The following is a 14,722-nucleotide window of genomic DNA, read 5'->3' on the forward strand; positions in this document are numbered from 1 at the left end:
TATTACAGTCTGTCTTTTGTTATCTTAGTGATTCATCTGGGTGGGCAATAGTGACATATTGTGTTTTAATTTGTATGTCACCAATGACTAAGGAAACTTCTGCATTTAAATAAATTTTAAAAAAATTCTAGATCACCAGAAAATAAAGCCTTTATTTCTTAAAAGTTGTTTAAAATGGATCATAATGTCCATTGCTTCAAATTTTTTTCTTCAACAAAGAAGAGATGATTAATACTGTTAATCACATTTTTCTGATATTGTTATTTTACAATTAAAATAAGAAATTAAATTTAACATAATTGGGCTTAATCTTCATATATATGGTTTCTTAAATGAATAAATTATAAATTACAACTGACATCCAGCTACATTCTCCCTTTTTGTTCAGTTGTTAGAGAAACAACAGAATCCTGCCTCAAATCTCTCCAGAGCAAACTAAATTAACCTGATTCTCATGGCCCTGAGATTATTTTTTACTGCTTTAAACATTACCACATATTCTGAAAATATATCTAAACTTGTTTCTCATATTTCTGTAGCTGTGTTATCCCTTCTTTTGAATTCCAATTTACTATCTCTTATTTTACCACTTCAGACTCCCAGCATCAAAAGTCCCCCTCTTCCTTGCTCATATGCACAGCCACACCAAGATTCCTGGACCTTTGACAGAGAATAATCACCACACAGAGCTGTAAGGTTCCTAAATTTTTATTGTCAGATGCTGTAAAATTCATGGATTTTCTCATCAAAACTCATGGATTTTCTGCTCATGAATGAAGATTTTTCCATTTCTTTTCCAAAATCTCAGGCCACTGTCAATAACAGTTATCATTGTATACCCATCTAGGCCCCTGTGTGGGAATCTGAAAACACAAAAGGAGTGCATTCTAATGCTCTTAGGCAAATGTGTATTAACACATTTCCCTCCTTTTCATTCTTTTTCCTTTTTTTTATATTTCCACTGATATATTTCTGGGTTTATTTGGGCTACTGCAGATTGATCTAAATATATACCTGCTTTCAATTCTCATTTATTACTCTGCTTTGCCTCTATGGGAAAGCCTTCTTATTTAAAAACAGATAACACCCCTGCATATATATACCCTGTGATTTTGCACAATTTGCTGCTCATTAGAATATTAACCCATAGAATTACTCATACTCCTACCAAACAATCCTGGCTTGAATGAGCACATCTTAACCTAATGACATGATATATATATATATATATAACATAACCCACAGTAGGATACAATTCTTAATTTTATGAAAATGAGCATAAAATAAAGGATATAAGGGACAATTGGGATCAAGTGAATTTAAGTAATGGTTTACAGTTCCTATAAGTTTTCCTGAGAACTGGACATTTCTTATATTTGAAATCTCCTGTTTATATTCCAGCCATGTTTTCATGTTTACATTTAATATGCTCTGGTTTTTCTAATTTATGGGAAAATGTGCTGATTTTTATTATCATCAATGCCAAACAAGGGTTCAAATCAATTAAAATCTTTCATTAAGCATAAAGTTAATTTTCACATATGCTACAATCATAATATGCACATTTCTTGGTATAAAGGCATATGATTTGTTTGGATTTTAAAATATCCCTGACTGCAAGATTTTGTATATAAAACTCCCATTGTTGCTTATGTAATAGTAAATTAATCAAATTCAGTTATACTACCTAGAATAAAATAAAATGGAAATAATTTACTCATAGGATTCATTTTCAAATAATCTTTATTTACAAAAATACCATCCTAAGAATAATAATACCATTAAGCTTCAACTGGAGCAAAAGTATAATCACTTAGTTAAGTGAAAGCAGTTACTCAAACTAAAAATGAGAGATAAGTCAAATTGCTTTTGAAGAGAGATCAGAAACATCATGTTTCTTCTTGTGGTTCTGGATGTTCAGTAGCAGTTTCATTTCAAGGTGGAATCAACCCTGAAGGAAACTCACTTCTACATTCAGAATGTGGAGGTGCGAGAGGAATGCAGCTCTTGGGGGGAAGATAATGAGAAAAACACCTCAGTAAACAGGCATTTCCCATGGGAATAGAAGGGGTGGTGGACCCAATGGAAAGTAATCTTCACATGCCCCATATATGTTTCCTGGAGAAGGTGGAGAGAAAAAAGATCCATTTCTCATAAACTTACTCTTTGGGTCCACTGGAAACAATGAACCTCTGACTGGAGGGGAAGATGAAAAAATAAAGCTGGAGCCAGCTGCTTGGTTCTCAGCAGAGAGAGAGATGAATCAGGCACATTGAAATCACCAAGATTGACTTTGGTGTCAATTTTACTAGATTCCATTTCTGAATACAGAGGCACATCCACTGTATCCAAAGAAGGCATATTAAAACTTCTTTGTACAATTGGTCTGGGTAGACTACCATAATTAGAATAATATACTTCCTGCCTTTGTAGAGGAAGATGTAGATCAGAATATGGTTGGCCTGGTGGAGGGATCATCATCCTACAGGGCTTTTTCCAGGGAGGTGACAGGGGTCCAGTATTATAAGGCACTCTCTGAGGATAAGTTAACCCCAGCCTAATTTTCTCCTTTCATTGATAATCTGAGATCCCAGAGGATTCTCTCAGCCTCTTGAGCCTCTTTCTCCTCCTACTGGCACCAAAGATGAGAATATGAGTGGACCCTTCTTTTTCAAAAGAGAACCTCTCATTTCAGATGAAGTCAAAATAGTGAGGGACCATTTGGGGAATGCTCTCTGGCAAAGGCTGTATTTTAATTAAGTGCATACATGTCTTTTTTTTCTAAAAGTTTAAATTTAACATATTTTCAGTTATTTTTTGTCTTTTGTGAGCATTTTGTCTGCATAACTCTTGAGGTATCTTTTAGCACTCTGATCTGCGAGCTCATTATCATGTGCTTTTTACTCATAGTATATAATCTTGCCCTGATAAGAGTGAATGGTGCTCTCCGATTCTTCTTCAAGATCTTTGACTTGCTTTCTATAGTTCTCCAGCTGATCAGTTGCATGGCTGATGTTTTCGTCCACTTTGGAAAGTTTCTCCTCTCACTATACCTGGTAATTTTCCTCTACTATTAATTTTCTTTGGAGTTTCATTACATTTTTTTGATTTAGTTCAATCATGACATTAAATTTCTGCTGAAGATTCTGATTCTCTCTTTTAAACTGTGTATTTTTGACTTCAAAGATTCTTGCTCTGTCTCAGGATTTTTAATATGTTCTATAAGATCTTCCTTTACTTCACCTACTTCAGATAAGAAAATAAACATTTTATTTCTTTCTCCTTCTAAGGTTTTAAATGGGGCATTTAACTTAGCACCATAAACCTGTTCCTTCAAAGCTCCTTTTGGCTGATCATGTAAGTGAGCACCAATTTCTGATTCACTCTTTATTTTCAATTCCAAGTTACCATCATATTTTAGTTCTTCTCCAAGCACAGAATCCCAATCTTTCTTCTGCACCATGTGTTCAGTCAGAGACTTAATGTGTTTTTCTTTCTCTCTTGCAACTTGTTCTGCATATACTGTAGAGTCTTTCAATGTTATTTTCTGTTTATTAAGGTCATTCACTTTTTTCTTTCCATACTTCAGCTTCCTATAAATGATGTTTCTGACAATCCTGAAGTTGAGAATTTTCTTTGAAAATCTCTTTTATTGCTACCTTAAATCCTTCTGCATTTCTTTTGAAATATTCTCAAGGTTGTTTCTGCTTTGGCTATTAGTAACTTGAGGGGTTTTGATTCATCTTCCAGAAACTTAATCCTTCATGATATATTTGCCATCAATTCATCTTGAAGAGAACGTTTAGTTTTCTCTTCTTTTAGCTCTTTTTTTAGAAAGAGTATCACATCCCCAAGTTTAGATTTAGACCTAACTAGCTTTTCATATATTGCTTTCAAATTTTTTGCTTTTATGAACTTCTTCTCCAAAATGGCATCCTTTAGAGAAGAGTCTAAGACTTCATACTCTTTTTGAACAAGGCTAACTTTTTCAGGTAGTTGATATTTTTCTTCAATTAGTCCAGCAAGTTTTAGAGAAAGCTTTTTTTTCTCTTCTCACATAACATCTGCTTCTAACACATTGACAAAATCTCCATGGAAACAAGAGAACAGCAAAATATAAAACAGCTGCATTTATCACCAACTCCCAAGGATACCAATAAGGATGAAAGCCTGGTTTCATATCCGCAGACAATGATCCCAAAGCCCTTTGTACTTCTTTTGGGACCAACCCCAAATACAGCTGAGGGGCAACCCTTGGGCCCTCCATCCAACTAAGGCTGCTTTGCCTTCTGCTACTGCAGCCACAGCATGCCCAGGGATGCCCAAAGGCTGTGGACATTCAGGTCTTTGTTCAGAAACTCAAACCTGTACCAGGCAACAGAGCATACCATTGTGAAAAAGCTCCAGGGGTGCAGGGTGGTAGAGCTGTGGGCATAGGCATGGGAAGCCTCAGTCATAGGCTCTCAGGGGCCTGACACACTCAAGTGCCTATCAGGGAAGTCATAGCCCCTTCACTCTGCTGTGCATCCTGAAACAGTGCTGGTTCAATTCTGTCCCAATTGAGCCAGAGAGGACTTCTTTCCATGCCACCCACCCCTTGGTTTAGTTTCAACCAGGCCAAGGTGGAGCTTATTATGTGCTATTCCATTCAGTCATAATGTCAACCAGTTTAATGTAACTAAAGTTCTAAAGCTTTGTAAAATAATTTAAAGAGCTAGTACATCATATATTTATATTTGTACCACTTGCCCTTTTATTGTAATGACTAATTCCTTTCCCTCCCCTCCTGTCCCCTTCCTTCCTTCCTTCCTTCCTTCCTTCCTTCCTTCCTTCCTTCCTTCCTTCCTTCCTTCCTTTCTTCTTTCTCCCTTCTCTCTCTTTCCTTTTCTTCCAGTGTTGGAGTTAAACTCTAACTAAACATGCCTTCTCCATGCTAGGCAAGGTCTCTACACTGAGCTACATCCACATCCTGTTGACACTTACTCTAGAAGTAATCTGATTTATTTCTATATAAAAACTCTCATATTAGACTATTTCAAAAGTATTTTTTTTAGAAAAGTTGCTAACATAGAGGCACAAATCAGTTGTAACATGTTGCTTTTTAAAAGTACTTGTGTATGTAATAGTTTGTTTTAAAAAAAGGAACTTGGGGACTGGGGATGTAGCTCAAGCAGTAGTGTGCTTGCCTGGCATGCATGGGGCACTGGGTTCAATCTTCAGCACCATATACAAATAAAATAAAGATGTTGTTTTCACTGAAAACTAAAAAAATAAATATTAAAAATTCTCTCTCTCTCTCTCTCTCTCTCTCTCTCTCTCTCTCTCAAAACAGGAACTTGGAATTTGATTTGGCTTTCCTGTCAATTTTTTAGACTACCACTTATTTAAGTCTTCAAAATCATTTTTCAGATGTTCTTTCTCTTTCTCTCTCTCTCTCTCTCTCTCTCTCTCTCTCTCTCTCTCTCTTTCTCTCTAAAAACAGGAACTTGGAATTTGATTTGGCTTTCCTGTCAATTTTTTAGACTACCACTTATTTAAGTCTTCAAAATCATTTTTCAGATGTTCTTTTTACTCCTTATAGAATGTAAAACTTCTAAGTAACTGGGTCATTATAAATACATAGCAAAAAGGAGGATAAGATGTTACTTTTGAAATGGCTTTAGTTCCTGTAGATGAATTATGTTGTTGTTAAGATAGAGTTCATTGCTTGATGTAAATAATAGACATCTAATATATTTTTGTTCCTAGTTATGCTTGAGTTTTTGATCAGCCAAATCTAATGTTTGAAGGAAAGCATTAGCTAGTAGCCTCTGGTATTGTAAATATCTCTAAATTTTAAAGGCATTATGCCACCATGTATGATTAGAACAATTTTATTCTAGGGCCAGAGTTTTATCAATGAAAACTAAAACTCTTGTCCAGTTCCAATGGGTATGAAAGTTTAGAAACATTTTAACAAATGTAATTATGTGAGGTTACAAATATGTTAATTAGTTTGTGGTGAATATTTCACAATATACATACCTGTATCAGAATCAAATTATTAATTGGGCATGGTGTCACACATCTATAATCCTAGTAGCTATTTAGAAGGCTAAGTCAGGAATACCACAAGTAAAAAAGTAATAAGTATTAAATTAATCAAGACAGCTTAATTGAAGCTCTATGTGTAACATTTTTAAATTAGATTTGTTATTAATGCACCTTTAAATGCAACCACAGCTTGAACTCTGGGTTAAATCTAGATAATGAACCACTGTTGCCACACACACACACACACACAAACACACACACACACAAAAAAAAAAAAAAAAAAAACCACTACTTTAATACCCCTTTGTTTCCATGGGCCTCTTCCTGTTGTACAGAGAGTAAACACAGAGGACTCCCTCCTTCTTTCCCAGGGTTATCTACATGGTTGGCAAGATATCATGTTGAAGGCTTCTGAAATACTAAAGCAAAATCCTGAAAAAAGTAAAAGTAAATTAGCTAAGGCTGGAAATGATTAAAAAAAATTTTGTTGCCTTCAAAGATACTTTTTTCAAATCTGTGCTTCTTGTGTTTTATTTATTTAAATGTCATTGTAATATACAGTCATATGCCCCCTAACACTTTGGTAAATCACAGACCACATATATAATACATCTACCACATAGCTGAGCACGAAGTAGGCTATACCATGTAAGTTCCAAGATGTGTGCACAATGATGAAACCACCTAAGATGCTTTTCTCAGAGGTATCCCTATTGTTAAGTGCATAACTGTATATTTAAGGATGCTCTAGTTTGTGGTGGTAAAGACTTAACTGAACATGTCTCCCAATCCCTTCATCATTCCCTTCTTGGCTTTCCTTTTATCTTTTTCTTTCTCTTTTCCAGTTTTGTTCTTTTTTGTATCAGTCTGGTCCCCTTTCTCTTGGTTCCCATTCATTTGTCTCTCCAGAGAATGCAAAGGCTGATCACTCGCTGTGGATATAGATTATCTTCCTGATTGATAAACTTATTCTGTGTCTTCTTCCACTGGGTAATAAAATAAAATAAAGATAAGAAATACAGTGAATCACAGTCACAAAAATAAGCAAGCAAAAATGTTTGAGAACTTTACTTTTCCACATTTTCTACAGCAAAACGGTCCTGCTCTCAACTTGGATGGCAATACTCTTTAATGTTGAGTAGAATTAGAAGGAAATATATGATGTAGATTAGTCTCATGCACACATGTCTGCTACATGAAGAGAATGCACCAATAGCAAGACAGAAGCAGCTTCCTGGCTAGATAACTAGATACTTCTGTATGCACAATAACATTCTGGTTGCTACAAAACATGTATGAGGGGAGGACTTCAACCCTCCTTACACAGCACAGACCTCTCAGGGTCTTTGCACTAGAGTGGCAAGATAAAAAAAAAAGAAAACAAGCAAGTTTCCTTCCCCAAGTACTCCCTTTCTTCTAGTTAAGGCAGTTTAGACACATCCTGGTCCCTCATTAATTTGGTAAACTGTACCATTCTCTATGAGCACACCACTGTTAGCACAGAACATCTTTCCTAAGGGTATAAATAGGTCCATTTATGATTTTTGGACACCAAGGACTAGGCTTTTTGGTTTATAACAAAAACAGACCCTCATGGGCTCTGTAATGTTTCTTTATATTGTTAATGCCAACATCATTATCGAATGCTAAGCTAACATTTACTTTTACTCACTACTCAATAGGAAATCTCCTCTGAGGCAAGGTCTAAGGAAGCATCAGTGAACATTTGTTGAATAAATGACCATATAAACAAAGAGCTGAGAGTTGTATTTTTTGCTCTATAATAATAAAGAATTACCTTACAAATTTTAAAACCATAATGGTAGAAACAGATTCTTTAGTAATTTAGTATTTTTATTGGAAAATCAAAAACCAAATGTGAAAACTCTACACAGGATGACTCACTGTCTTCACAAGGTATTATTTTAAAATGACACTTAAAGTGGTTTAAATAAATAAGACGTTAATACTGGAAGATTTCACTAAACTCAACAAATCTTCTGACCACCACCAACTTCAATCAATTAATGATAGGTAAATAAAAATGTAATAAAAATTGATGAGAGTGGCCTCCTGGGTATGCAAAGTTCTACATAGGCACTGAACATGTTGGGTACATAAATATCGTGGTTTTTTATTTCTTATTTTAGTTGATTATTTTGACTTTGGAAAAGGGGAAAAATGATGTAGCTAAAGAACAGCCAGAAATACAGATGGTGTTGAATAACAGGATCTGCTGTTCTGGCCTCTGACTTTTAACATAGAATGTTGAACTCTTGGCAAGGGAAACAGGTTTTTCTGGACAATAAATGTAATCATAATAATAAGATGATGAAGACAAAGACAAAAAGCAAATATCATGAAACATGAAGAAAAGTCAATTGATATTTAGTAGGGTAATATAGAATGGGTATCAAAATAGGAGAAAAGTTCAAATTCATGACCCTTAAGACACTCTACTCTAACACAGACTTATTTAATTTTAAAATCATCTCTCAGTACATATTGGTAGAGAGACAAAAATACTCGGATTCTTCCATTGTTCACTTTCACTCTGCATTCTAAACTTCTCTCTAATCTAGGCTCTCATATGTACTGGGTAAAAATATCCCAATGGTAATGGTAGTATGTCACTTGCATTATTCCCCTCTTCCAACACAGGCTGCAGAACAGGAACAAGGAGTCCACACACTCAGTTTCATGAACACTTGCATATTTGCTTTTGGTTCTCAAATGATTTTCAAATTTATTTATTTTTTTAAGAACTCATTTTTTATTATTAGTTGTTCAGAACATTACAAAGCTCTTAACATATCATATTTCATACATTTGATTCAAGCAGATTATGAACTCCCATTTTTACCCCGTATACATATTGCAGATTCACATCAGTTACACATCCACTTTTTTACATACTGCCATACTAGTGTCTGTTGTATTCTGCTGCTCTTCCTATTCTCTACTATCCCCCCTCCCCTCCCCTCCCCTCCCATCTTCTCTCTCTACTCCATCTACTGCAATTCATTTCTCTCTCTTGTTTTTTTCCCTTTCCCCTCACTTCCTCTTTTATGTAATTTTGTATAACAATGAGGGTCTCCTTCCTTTACCATGCAATTTCCCTTCTGTCTCTCTTTCCCTGCCCCCTCTCATCCCTGTTTAATGGTGATCTTCTTCTCATGTTCTTCCTCCCTATACTGTTCTTAGTTGCTCTTCGTATATCAAAGATGACATTTAGCATTTGATTTTTAGGGATTGGCTAGGTTCACTTAGCATAATCTGCTCTAGCGCCATCCATTTCCCTGAAAATTCCATGATTTTGTCATTTTTTAGTGCAGAGTAATACTCCATTGTGTATAAATGCCACATTTTTTTTATCCATTCATCTATTGAAGGGCATCTAGGTTGGTTTCAAAGTCTAGCTATTGTGAATGGTGCTGCTATGAACATCATTGTAGCAGTATCCTTAAAGTATGCTCTTTTAAGGTCTTTAGAGAATAGTCCAAGAAGGGGAATAGCCTGGTCAAATGGTGGTTCCATTTCCATCTTTCCAAGAATTCTCCATACTGCTTCCCAAATTGGCCGCACCAATTTGCAGCCCCACATCCTCACCAGCACTTGTTGTTGTTTGACTTCATAATGGCTTCCAATCTTTCTGGAGTTAGATGGTATCTTAGGGTGGTTTTGATTTGCATTTCTCTGACTGCTAGAGATGGTGAGCATTTTTTCATGTACTTGTTGATTGATTGTATGTCCTCCTCTGAGAAGTGTCTGTTCAGGTCCTTGGCCCATTTGTTGATTGGGTTGTTTGTTATCTTATTGTTTAATTTTTTTAGTTCTTTGTATACTCTGGATATTAGGGCTCTATCTGAAGTGTGAGGAGTAAAAATTTGTACCCAGGATATAGGCTCCCTATTTACCTCTCTTATTTTTTCTCTTGCTGAGAAAAAACTTTTTGGTTTAAGTAAGTTCCATTTGTTGATTCTTGTTATTAACTCTTGTGCTAAGGGTGTCGTAATAAGAAATTTGGAGCCCGACCCCACAATATGTAGATTGGAGCCAACTTTGTCTTCTATCAGATGCAGAGTCTCTGATTTGATATCAAGCTCCTTGATCCATATTGAGTTAACTTTTGTGCATGGCGAGAGAATAGCACAACATGGGTGTTTTCTGCCCAGTGTGATATAATGGCATTGAAGTTTTTCCTTTCAACAGTTAAAAACAAATGTAATGTTTATAATAATAAAAAGGGTATTACCCAAAATTCTATTGATTTTAAAAAGTGTAAAATGCAGGGCTGGGGTTGTGGCTCAGCAGTAGTGTGCTCACCTAATGTGTCAGCACCACATAAAAATAAATAAATAAATGAAATGAAGATATAAAAAATATTTTTTTTTTAAATGTAGAATGCACAGAGAGGTTCTGAAACCATGTATATGGGGCTGTAAGAAGTTATATTTATGGAGGGTGTGTGGTTAAGCAAGAAGGAGCACCTCTAGGGATGGGGATGTGGCTCAGTGGCAGAATGCTCAAATCGCACATTTGAGGCCCTCGGTTTGATCCTCAGCACCACATAAAAATAAGTGAAGATATTTTGTCCAACTACAACTAAAAAATAGATATTAAAAAAGAAGGAGAACCCCTGCTGGAGGAATGTTGAGAATGAGTGTGCAGTTACAGAGCTTCCTGAGCAAACCCAGAAGCAAGAGGTCCAGTCAGAAAATCCTAACAGTAACTTCAGATATTATATAATGAGAGGTCAGGCTGAATTGGAAAGAGGAGTAAAATTAAATTTCTTGAGAATAAATTAAGAATGCTTGGTAATGGAGAGGTTATACAATGAGATGATAATTCTGACTTTCTGAGCCTGGAAGTGCTAATGAGAAAAATCATGATCATCCATCTTTATGTGTGCAACGCTAAGGGTGTAAACACAGTTTCTTCTTTTTCTCTTGCACTGCCAAGTGTCATTACTCACCTGGATTTTTTCATTAATATTACATAAGGAAGGAGCTGGGGTTGTGGCTCAGTGGTAGAATGCTCACCTAGCACATGCAAGGTGCTGGGTTCAATCCTCAGCACCACATAAAAATAAAATAAAGTTATTGTTTTCCAACTACAACAAAAACAAAAACAAAACAGCAACAACTATGTGTGTGTGTGTGTGTGTGTGTGTGTGTGTGTGACCTTCTTGCCACCAACATTGCTACTTGCCTTCCCTTTCCCCAATGACCCATCTCAAATCCATGGTCACAAAAGTCATAATACTTTTACTTGAAATTCTTCAAAAACTTGTAAAGGTCCTTAGAATAAAATGTAAACAATTTACCTTAGATTATGATCCTCTCTCTACATACATCTGAAACTCATTCCTCACTATGATCTTACATATACTGTATACAACATCCTCACAGAGCTTGGAACTACAGAAATCTAGAGATGGGCCCCATTCCACATGCTACATATAACCCCTCTTCACCCATTGAAGACTCTCAACAGGAATGCGGGACTGAAGAAATATATCTCTGGTAAACCTTCTCCACTTCTGCATCTACTTTCTTCTCCATCTGAATTCTACACAGGCTGGGTGGGTGGCCCACACTTTGATACCATAACAACCATTACACTCAACCACACAGCTTATCAAGAGTTGGTTACAACTGGGTTGGTTTTCTCCTGGACCCTCAGGAACTTACAGCCCAAATATCACACCATAGGTGCTCTGTCTCATTAATACATGTTTAAATACTTAAGTAGTATTTGTTTAATGGGTTATACCATTTGGAAGATTTTCAGATATTCCAGCAAATCACAGGGTTGCTAATCAAAAAAAGATGTATTCTAAATGTGATTTTGGTCAAATATTTAAATACTTTACTCTTTAAAAAAGTTATAAATAATCATTCTGTTATTCACACAGTTTAGATATGATTCTCATGAATTTTTGCTGAAGTTATTATTAATCTGGAAAAAAGAAATTTAAGAATGAGTTTTTGATACTTCACATGCACAAACCCATGCTACATTCATAAACTTCCTATAAACAAATCAAAGCTCCTTTCTTAAACTGAAGTCCTAATATTTAAAAATACAAGTTAGCAAAAAATGATTTACTTTTTTTTGTACTGGGGATTTAACTCAGGAGTAATCAACTGCTCAGCCACATCCAAGTCCTATTTTGTATTTTGTTCAGAGACAAGGTCTCACTGAGTTGCTTAGTGCCTCACTGCTGCTAAGGCTGGATTTGATCTCAGGATCCTCCTGTCTCAACCTCCCTAGCTACTGGGATTACAGGCATGGGACACCTTACTGATATTGTACACTTTTGTTGTTGTTGTTTGTTTTTGTTTTTGTTTTATTTTTTAGCATTTCAGAATATTCAACTAACTGTTAAAAGGATTAAATAAAGGGAGCAATTCATAAGGTACTTTGACTTTGGAATGTATATCTTGAATTTTTTCATAGTAGTTTTATTTTAATACAATGGATCCTGGTTTTGATAAAATTAAACATAGTATGTACTTCTTTTTCTCAAATGTGTAATGACAAAAGGGGTCAGCATACTGAGAAGTAAAAAACAAGTCTTAAGTTATCAAATACAAGCTAATTAAACAACAAGATTGCCCTAGAAGTTCTCATTTACCAATATAAATTTAGTTTCTTCTAATATCATATTGCAAAGCACAATTATGTGTGTTTTAGAGCAATGCTTTTTTACCTCCTAAGAGAACTATATGAAAAACAGGCAAGCTACTCAAAAGAAATATGCACATCTTTGTAAGACAAAGTTTTTTACATTTAAAGTTCTAAATATGATGTATCTTAAAATCAACAGTTACAATTAATAAGAGATGTATGGTTCTGTTATGTTTAGTCAAAACAAATTAAAAAAATACTAATTTAATAATAGGGTATAGTTTCTGGCAATTTTTAATTATTTATATATATATATATATATATATATATATATATATATATATATAGATATATATAGATATAGATATAGATATAGATACATATGTTTTTTTAAAGGAAACAAAGCAACATTACTGCATGCAATTTCTTGGTTGCAACAGAACTGATTTATTGTGTGGGATATAGAAGCTACTTGCTGTGAGCCAGGCTGGGTGTATAATTTGCATAGAAAATGGAACAGATTATACATGTCCTGAACTGTGAAACAGAGGTAGGGCCTCAGAGATAAAGGGGTCCTAGAATACGAAGCTCCATATCAATCCAGCCAGACACATACAACATGGAGAGGCCAGATAGATTAAATAACACACAAATGCTGGACTATTGCCATCTCTGCAGGAAGAACATAAGTGCTACGAAGAAAGACAAATACCAGATACCACATGGATCCTACCGCAGTCTCTTGGTCCCCAGTGTGGTGCTTCTGCCATGATTTCAACACTGTGGAAAAGAGGCAAGCCTGTGCAGTGCCATGAAATGCAGTCACTGGGAACGTGCTCTACTCAGTTGATGAGAACAATCAACATGCCTCTGTATGCATCTCTCCAGAAATGAGAAAGCATACCAGTAGAAAACAAGAGACTAAATCAGTCTGAGGCTTTCTGCTCCTCACCAACTGTCCTCCAATACCTGTTAGTAGCTTTTCATCAACAGCCCAGTCACCACAACAGCATTTGCAGGATGTGCTGCATCATTGAAGGTGTCTGTCTAACCAAAAGGCTCCTAAGACAATGATCTTCTTCTCAGAGCACTGGTGATATGGCATTTTAACTTCAACAGGTGACCAGAAATGAGTCCTAGCACAGAACAAGAACCTTCTGGCACAGTATCTCACAGAGTGCCAACAGTGGAGGGTGAGTTGCTGAGGCACAGGCCTGAAAAAGTGAGATTGAAAGAGTAGGGTTCACTGATGGAAAGGGTACAGAGTGGGTGGCAAAAGCCTGAATAGATTTGAAAAGGATGGCATTGGGAAATCAGAGGAGGAGCTAATGGAACCAGCTGGCCATGCTCACAACCCTGAGGCATAAAAGGCGTTTTTGTCTCTCATTGTCATGACCATCAGCACTCAGGGCACCCTTGATTATTTGTTTGATTGCTTTTTTTAAGAAAACTAAAGTTTGCTAAGATGCAAGGCTCAGTGTAGGATACAACATGGTTAGTGATATGTCACGGAAAACCTATTAAAAATAGTGAAAATCTTTCTGTCTCTCACATTTCTTGCACACTGGCAGCAGGTAACCCAGAGCTCACTCACTGATGGATTTGAAGACATCCATGAAATCCTTTGATTTGCCCAGCCCAAGGGATGTGGTTTATTTTCCTGGCAGTGCTTGAAAGTGCAGAAACCCAGTGAGGCTCTGAACTCACCAACTCCTAACAGCAATATCTGAAAACGTGGAGGACAATTTGTCCCTGTTTATCAAGGATCCCTGGATTCCTCTCCTGTAACATAACCCACAGCCTTGGGCCAGGGTTCTGCCTGCTTCCTCACAGGCTCTAGCCTCTTCCCAAGACCCAGATCTTGACATTCACTGTCAACATACTCCCTGAATGATTCTAACAAAGTTTTCTTTTTCTTTACCCACCCCCAGTACAGCTCCTTCCCCAGCTTCCCATACATCTTCAAGCTCCATGGCCAGGTGTGTTGTCACCTCAGACAGTTCAGTTGTCTCTGACACTTCGTTGGAGATGCTTTGAGCTACAAGGAACCACAGTC

The sequence above is a fragment of the Callospermophilus lateralis genome, unplaced genomic scaffold, assembly GCF_048772815.1.
Source record: "Callospermophilus lateralis isolate mCalLat2 unplaced genomic scaffold, mCalLat2.hap1 Scaffold_323, whole genome shotgun sequence".
NCBI classification, from domain to species: domain Eukaryota; kingdom Metazoa; phylum Chordata; class Mammalia; order Rodentia; family Sciuridae; genus Callospermophilus; species Callospermophilus lateralis.